We start from the raw sequence: 6125 nt of genomic DNA, 5'->3' as shown, positions 1-6125 counted from the left end.
CGCACCCCACGGTCCGCTCTCGCGCGGCTTCCCGCGCCGGCCGCCCCGCGATGGGCCCACGTGACCGCGCGCCTGGTAGCCGGGGAACGAGGAGAGCGGGGGCAGAAGAGTGCGTGCGTACGTGCGCGCCCGCCCGCCTGCCTACTCAAGAGGCTAGGCGGGGGTCGGCCCGCGCTCTGGGCACCTCCGCCACGGTCCTCAGTCGTGACTCTGTAGGCGGAAGCGTGGAGATGAGCTTGAGCGTCACAGGCTCCCCACACACAACCGCGTGACCCGGGGACTTTCCCCAGGGTGTGCAGAAGCACAGCACTACCTCAGTTCGGGGGTGGGGGTGGGGGAGGATGCGCCCGCGTGTTCGCGGGAAGAGGGGTGGGGGCGCGGGGCCAAGGAGGCCGAGCCGCTGGAGCCTGAGGGGGGGTGCGGGGGGAGGCGGGCTGGGCGGGGTGGGGCATGGCGGGGGAAGTGACTCAAGGCCAGAGGCGGACAGGCCCATGGCAGGCGGAGTCGGGGGAGCGCGGGGAATGGGTGACCCCGGACCGACTGGCGGCGCACGGGACAGGGCGAGGGTGCCGGCGCCCCCAGAACGCCGGGGACGAACCGCGCGGGGAGGCCCAGCTGCTGAGCCCTCCGGGACAGGGGTCTGACATCTGGACGGAGTGGGAAAACAGCATCCTGCCCTTGGGGAGTCGGGAGGAGCCCAGTCCCATCCAGCTGTGCAAACAGGAGGAGGAGGAGGTCCCAAGCCTACCCTTGGGAGAGGGGCTAGAGGGGTGGTAAAGCCGCCGCCGCCGCGCCGGCCCCCGCGGTGCGGGTTGCGCCAGCCTCCCCGGAGCCCGACGCAGAAACTTGTTGCAAACAAACAGGCGACCGCGGGTGCCCCTAGCAGCCAGCGGCGGAGTGGGTGGGCGGGCGAGAGGGAGGGGAAGGCTGGCGGACGCCGCAGCGAACTGGTGGGCAGACCCGGAGTCGCCGCGTAAGCGGGGCCGGCTCAGTGCGGTGCGGCAGGCGCGGCTGTGCGGCAGCGGAAGTCCTTTGTTGCAGCACAGTCCCTGGCAGAGCCAGAGCCTCTCCGCGCAGCCCAGCCCGAACGCCGCGCGCCGCCGCCACTGCAGCTCGCGGCCCCTTCGCCTCCGCCCGCCTTTCCCGTGGCTGATTTGCCTTAAACTCCCTAAAACCTCCGCAGCCCCGGTTCCTGCTGCGGCCGGTGAGTATCTGCCAGTTGTGGGGCTATTTGCGCAACTTTGGCCCGGGTGGGAGGACGCGGGCCGCCGGCCTGGCGGAGTGCGGTGCCGGAGCGGTGCCGACCCGTGCGGGGATCCCGAGCGCTGAGGACGCGCCGCGAGGACCCGGCGACGGGCGGCTGCCGGGCCGCCTGCTCGATCCCGCCGTTCGCCCGCGCGCCTCGTCCGGGACCTGCGGCCTCCCTGGGTCGGAGGCGAAGCCCCAGCGGAGACTAGTTCCCAAATTAGTTACCTTCTTTTCCCTTTCTTTCTCTGCCTTTATTTTTTCTTGGGGGGGGGGAGGGGAGGGGAGGTGTAGACGGGAGGCGGGAGGACCCGGTTGATTGACGTGCCCAGAGCCCGCTTCTCTCAACTTACAGCTGCGGCTCCTCGGCGGGTGGGAGGGGAAGTGTCCCGGAGCCCGAGGCCGCAGACTTGGGCGCGCTCCGAGGGAGGAGGCGTAAGAGCCGTGCAAATTCTTGCCACGCTCTTTTCCACCCCCTCTTGCCGGCACACACGCTTTTTGTTCAGTAAAAAAGTAGTGGGTCTCGGGTTTGGGAATTTTCAATGGAAAAGATGTGTTTCCTGGGAAGAAAGTGCTTTCGATTCCAGTGGTGGGCGCTTGCTAGAAGTTCTGTTAGTGTTCTGTAAATGTGTTGGGTGTAGATCGGGAGTCGTTACCACTAAAATATGTAGGCTTGGGTCTGAGCTCAGCCACACTCTCAGCCTCCCTTTTTTACCTAAGCAACGTGTCCGTATGATCTGAAAGGTTGACATGACCTTTTCCAAATTGGGAGCGTCGGGGAGATGTTGATGAAAGTCCTTGATGTTTTCTGGGGACAGTAGGGCATTTGTATGTGTGTAATAATACTCCTAAATCGAGCTCCAGCGTGGTAGGTACGCGCAGATTCTCCATTGGCCTAAGTATATTTCCATACAGCATGTCTCAAGGCAGGCAAACTATTACAGGAACAATTTTCTCCAACCCAAGGACTGGTTCCAGGCTTTTTGAGGCGACTTAGAATCAGTTTCCGAGTTGAAGTTCAAGTCACTTTGGAGCAGAATTGGTGAAGGATGCAGGTCTCATGTTAACTTCAAAGCAATCACCACCTTCTTAGAAACGAAGAAATTAGATTCTATGAAATTTTATCAGTGCAAGTGGATATGATGGGAGAATTGGGATACAAAAACATGAAGGTTGAATGATAGCTGGCCATTCCAACCTCAAAACTTTTACTTTTGATTAACTTGCTGGATATCTAATAAAGTCTCAGTAATAACTGAATGGCTTTGGGAGCTAGATAGGGGCTTCCTCATCTCAGAAAATTGAAGCATAGTGGATGTGAAACTATTTTCAAAGATTAATAAAGACAGTCTCATGTAGAGCCTTTACTTTTAACATCTTATATTCATTTTAGGAGATTTCTCCATTATGACCAAGTTATCACAGTATAGAATAACTCAAGTTGAGTAGCCTTTTCTGAAGCCTTTCTATTCTTCCCACTCCAATGTGATGGCCTATTTTGGGGAAGTAGTGGGGGAGCCCTGGTGCCTCACTGTCAGAGAAAAAGAAACCATATTTAACCAGGACCTCAGCAGGGCATGAACACAGTCTCAGCCACTTGCTCTTGACCTTGTGTTTTGATTTCACATTAACGGCTAGATTTTTGTACTGTTTCCTTATTCTCTTCTTTTGCCAGGCTCTGGGGATGATAAGTTCATGGAGCTTTTTCAGAGTGTCTCTGTGTTCCTTGCAGCAGCATTTCATATCCTAATGTGCAAGAGAAAAGAAATGCCTGCTTTCAGGCCTCTCCTCCTCCAGCCAGGAAAGTGCTAAGCCTTTCCTATTAACCTTCTAGGCCAAGGGGGAGGAAACCCTGTGGGATACAAATGTAGAAAAGTGTCCATAGATTTTTATTTTTAAGCTGTAATCTGTTTTCTAAAAGAACTGAGGTATGTTTGAAAAACATCTGTTTGAGAGGGCTCTTTGGTCTGTATAGGATGTTTTCTCCTGTTGTTTTTTCTTGTGCTAATGTATTTTGCCTTGAAATATTGGCATTGTTATTCTTATGTACTTTCATGTGAACCAAATTAAATGTGATTCGTGCCTATTTTTTTCTCAAAATGGAAATACTTATTATAAAATCCATGCTGTTTGTAAAAATTCAGCCAATACTAAAGTACATAAAATACAAAAACAAAAATCATTTTGATTCCCACTCCCCAGAGATAATCACTGTTAACAGTCTATTCCTTGTTTAAAACAAGAGAAGGCAACATTTGATCATAACTGTGCTGTTGTGTGTGCTTCAGAACCCTGCCTAAGGATGGCCTGTGATGATTCATGGCCTTATGTTCTCTGTTCACTACTCAGGTTGGTGAGAATTGGCTAGGTGGAGAAAAAGGGAATGTTTCGCATTGGACTGGTTTAAAATTCTATGATCAAGTAACAGACGTGAGCGTTTAAATATAACAGGGCTGCTATTTTAGGTTTGTCCTTACGAAGTACTTACTGTACTGTGGTAAGCTAGTTCTCACACTTTTTTCATGCTGATGTTGATGTCCAACTTCTGATGGGTTGGTTTATACTGGCCAAACTCATTAAAAAAATAAAACAAAGCCAAAAGCCTCATATTTGTAGAGAGTTTCATAATTTTGTAGTTGGAAAGGAGTGGCTGAATTTGCCATGAAGACCACTGCCAGGATGTTCCTGTGCTGATATGGCGAGAGGGGTTCCTTTTGAATAGTACCTAGAGGTAGCATGCCAAACATCAAGGAAAGAGAATTAGAACAAAGAAGGGGATTCATGACTACAGTTTTTAGATGTGGCATGGAAGGAGATGGTACATATTTAATATAGATTCTAACTTCTGTTTGTGGCTTGTATGGTAACTACAGGAGCTCTTAGTCAAAGCCCAGAGTCATTTATGACTTAGCCTGGCATAGTCAAGAAGAATGCATGTGAAGTAGCTGATGATGCTCTGAAAACAAAGCCCCAAAGTAGTACATAGAAGTTTAATTACACCATTGGTTATTTGATAGTGTTGGGGACACTGGTCTTTTTACACTACTTTGAGTGTAAAATCATTTTCAGGGGCACCTGGGTGGCTCAGTCGGTTAAGCATCAGATTCTTGATTTTGGCTCAGGTCATGATTTCACAGTTCATGAGGTTGAGCCCTGCCTCAGGCTCTGTGCTAACAGCACAAGCCAACGTGGGATTCTCTCCCTCCTGCTCTCTCTGCCCCTCCCCGACTCCCACTCATGTGTGCATACTTGCGCTCTCAAAATAAGTAAATACACATTAAAAAATCGTTTTCCAAATAAAATTGGGAAATTGAAGCATTAAAGCACCAACCAGATTTTCCATTTGTTGTCTATGTGAGATACACATAATCCCTTTTAGAGCTAACTAAAGAGCTCCATCCCCACTGTATGTCTTTAGTATTGGGGGGGGGGGCTTGCTCTGATGGACGGTGGGAGTCAGCAGATGGAAGAGGAGATGCGGAAGGGGCAGGGCGTTCTGCCTACAATGTGGGGCTATGTGAGAGTGGGTGACCGGGAGGCTTAGCATGTTCCAAAGGGGCACTTCAGTTAATAGTCATTGCCATGGAGAGAGTGTTGTCTGGTTTATTTATTTAAAAAAAATTTTTTTAACATTTATTTATTATTGAGAGACAGAATGTGAGCAGGGGAAGGGTAGAGAGAGGGAGAGACATAGAATCTGAAGGGCTCCAGGCCCTGAGCTGTCAGCACAGAGCCCGACGCGGGGCTCAAACTCACAAACTGCAAGATCATGAACGGAGCTGAAGTCGGTCGCTCAACCACCAGAGCCACCCAGGCGCCCCGAGTGTTGTCTGGTTTATAAAAGCTGAAACTTAGGGCCCCGAAGCAAGAGTTCAGAGTTTGAGTCCCACATCCTACTTACAAGGTGAGCACCTGAATATCAACCATTAACATTCAGAAAATGAGGATAATAACAATACCTATCTCAGGATTGTTGTGAGAATCAGTTGTATGATGTATGGGAAATTGCTTTGTAAATTTTTGACCACTATATAAAAGCTGCCATGACTGAAATAATACAAAAAATTGGACACCTGGCTGGTTCAGTTCATGGAGCATGTGACTCTTGATCTCCAGGTCATGAGTTTAAGCCCCATGATTGTAGAAATCACTAACAACAACAACAACATTGAAGAAATTACTAACAACAACAACCACAAATTGATAGGCAAAATGAAATTTACCTTCTTCAACATATTCAATCAAGACTGATCGAATATTAACTAAATGCCAGGCAATCCTTAGGGCTCGGGATACAGTGATGACGAAGACAATGCCTTGATCTCGAGCTTACAGCAAAACAAAATTATATAATTGTAATTGTAATCCCTGCCAAGAGAGTGTGTTGGACACAGCATCCTATAGTTGTAGATAGGGGCTGTTTTAGAACAGAGGGCATCTGCATTTTGCATTACCCTAGGATCAGGAAAAAAATTCCCAAAAGAGTGACTGGACATCAAAAAGGTTCTAAGCAAAGGGAATCACATATATGAAAGCACGAAGGCCTTTGCTGTGGCAGGTCCTTTGGGATGAAGGGGAATCTTAAAGCTTAAATAGATTTAATGCTTAAAAAGGGAGTTAAGCTTCTTAGAATGAACATAGTTTTTATGATACTTTTTTTATTGGTTTCATTTCATGGACTTTTAATTAGATAAGAGTGAACTTTTCAGGGTTTTGGTTGGACTTAAACAAGAAAAATGGGGTTATAAGTGGAAAAATTGGAGACAATACAGTTTGAAAAGTCGGGTGGATCTGCGGGGGGGAGGAAGCCTGGCCAGTACTTCCCATTGTTCTAGAACTGCCTCTCTTGCTGCTCATTCAGCAGCACTTAGTGAATACTT

At 49.3% G+C, this 6125-nt stretch overlaps 1 protein-coding gene across 2 annotated transcripts in view; it reads left to right on the top strand.

Annotated features, from left to right (window-relative positions):
- The first annotated feature begins 1116 nt into the window (after positions 1-1116).
- ZBTB1 (zinc finger and BTB domain containing 1) overlaps positions 1117-6125 on the top strand; it is a 28187-nt gene continuing 23178 nt past the window's right edge. For both annotated transcript variants that reach the window (XM_049611463.1, XM_049611462.1), the window contains exon 1: positions 1117-1204. The gene's annotated coding sequence lies outside the window, so the exon portion shown is untranslated. The remainder of the gene's footprint in view (positions 1205-6125) is intronic.

Source organism: Panthera uncia (genome assembly GCF_023721935.1).
Source record: "Panthera uncia isolate 11264 chromosome B3 unlocalized genomic scaffold, Puncia_PCG_1.0 HiC_scaffold_1, whole genome shotgun sequence".
Classification (NCBI taxonomy): Eukaryota; Metazoa; Chordata; class Mammalia; order Carnivora; family Felidae; genus Panthera; species Panthera uncia.
Note: the sequence above shows the minus strand (reverse complement) of the source record. Positions and strands in the feature narration are given on the sequence as shown.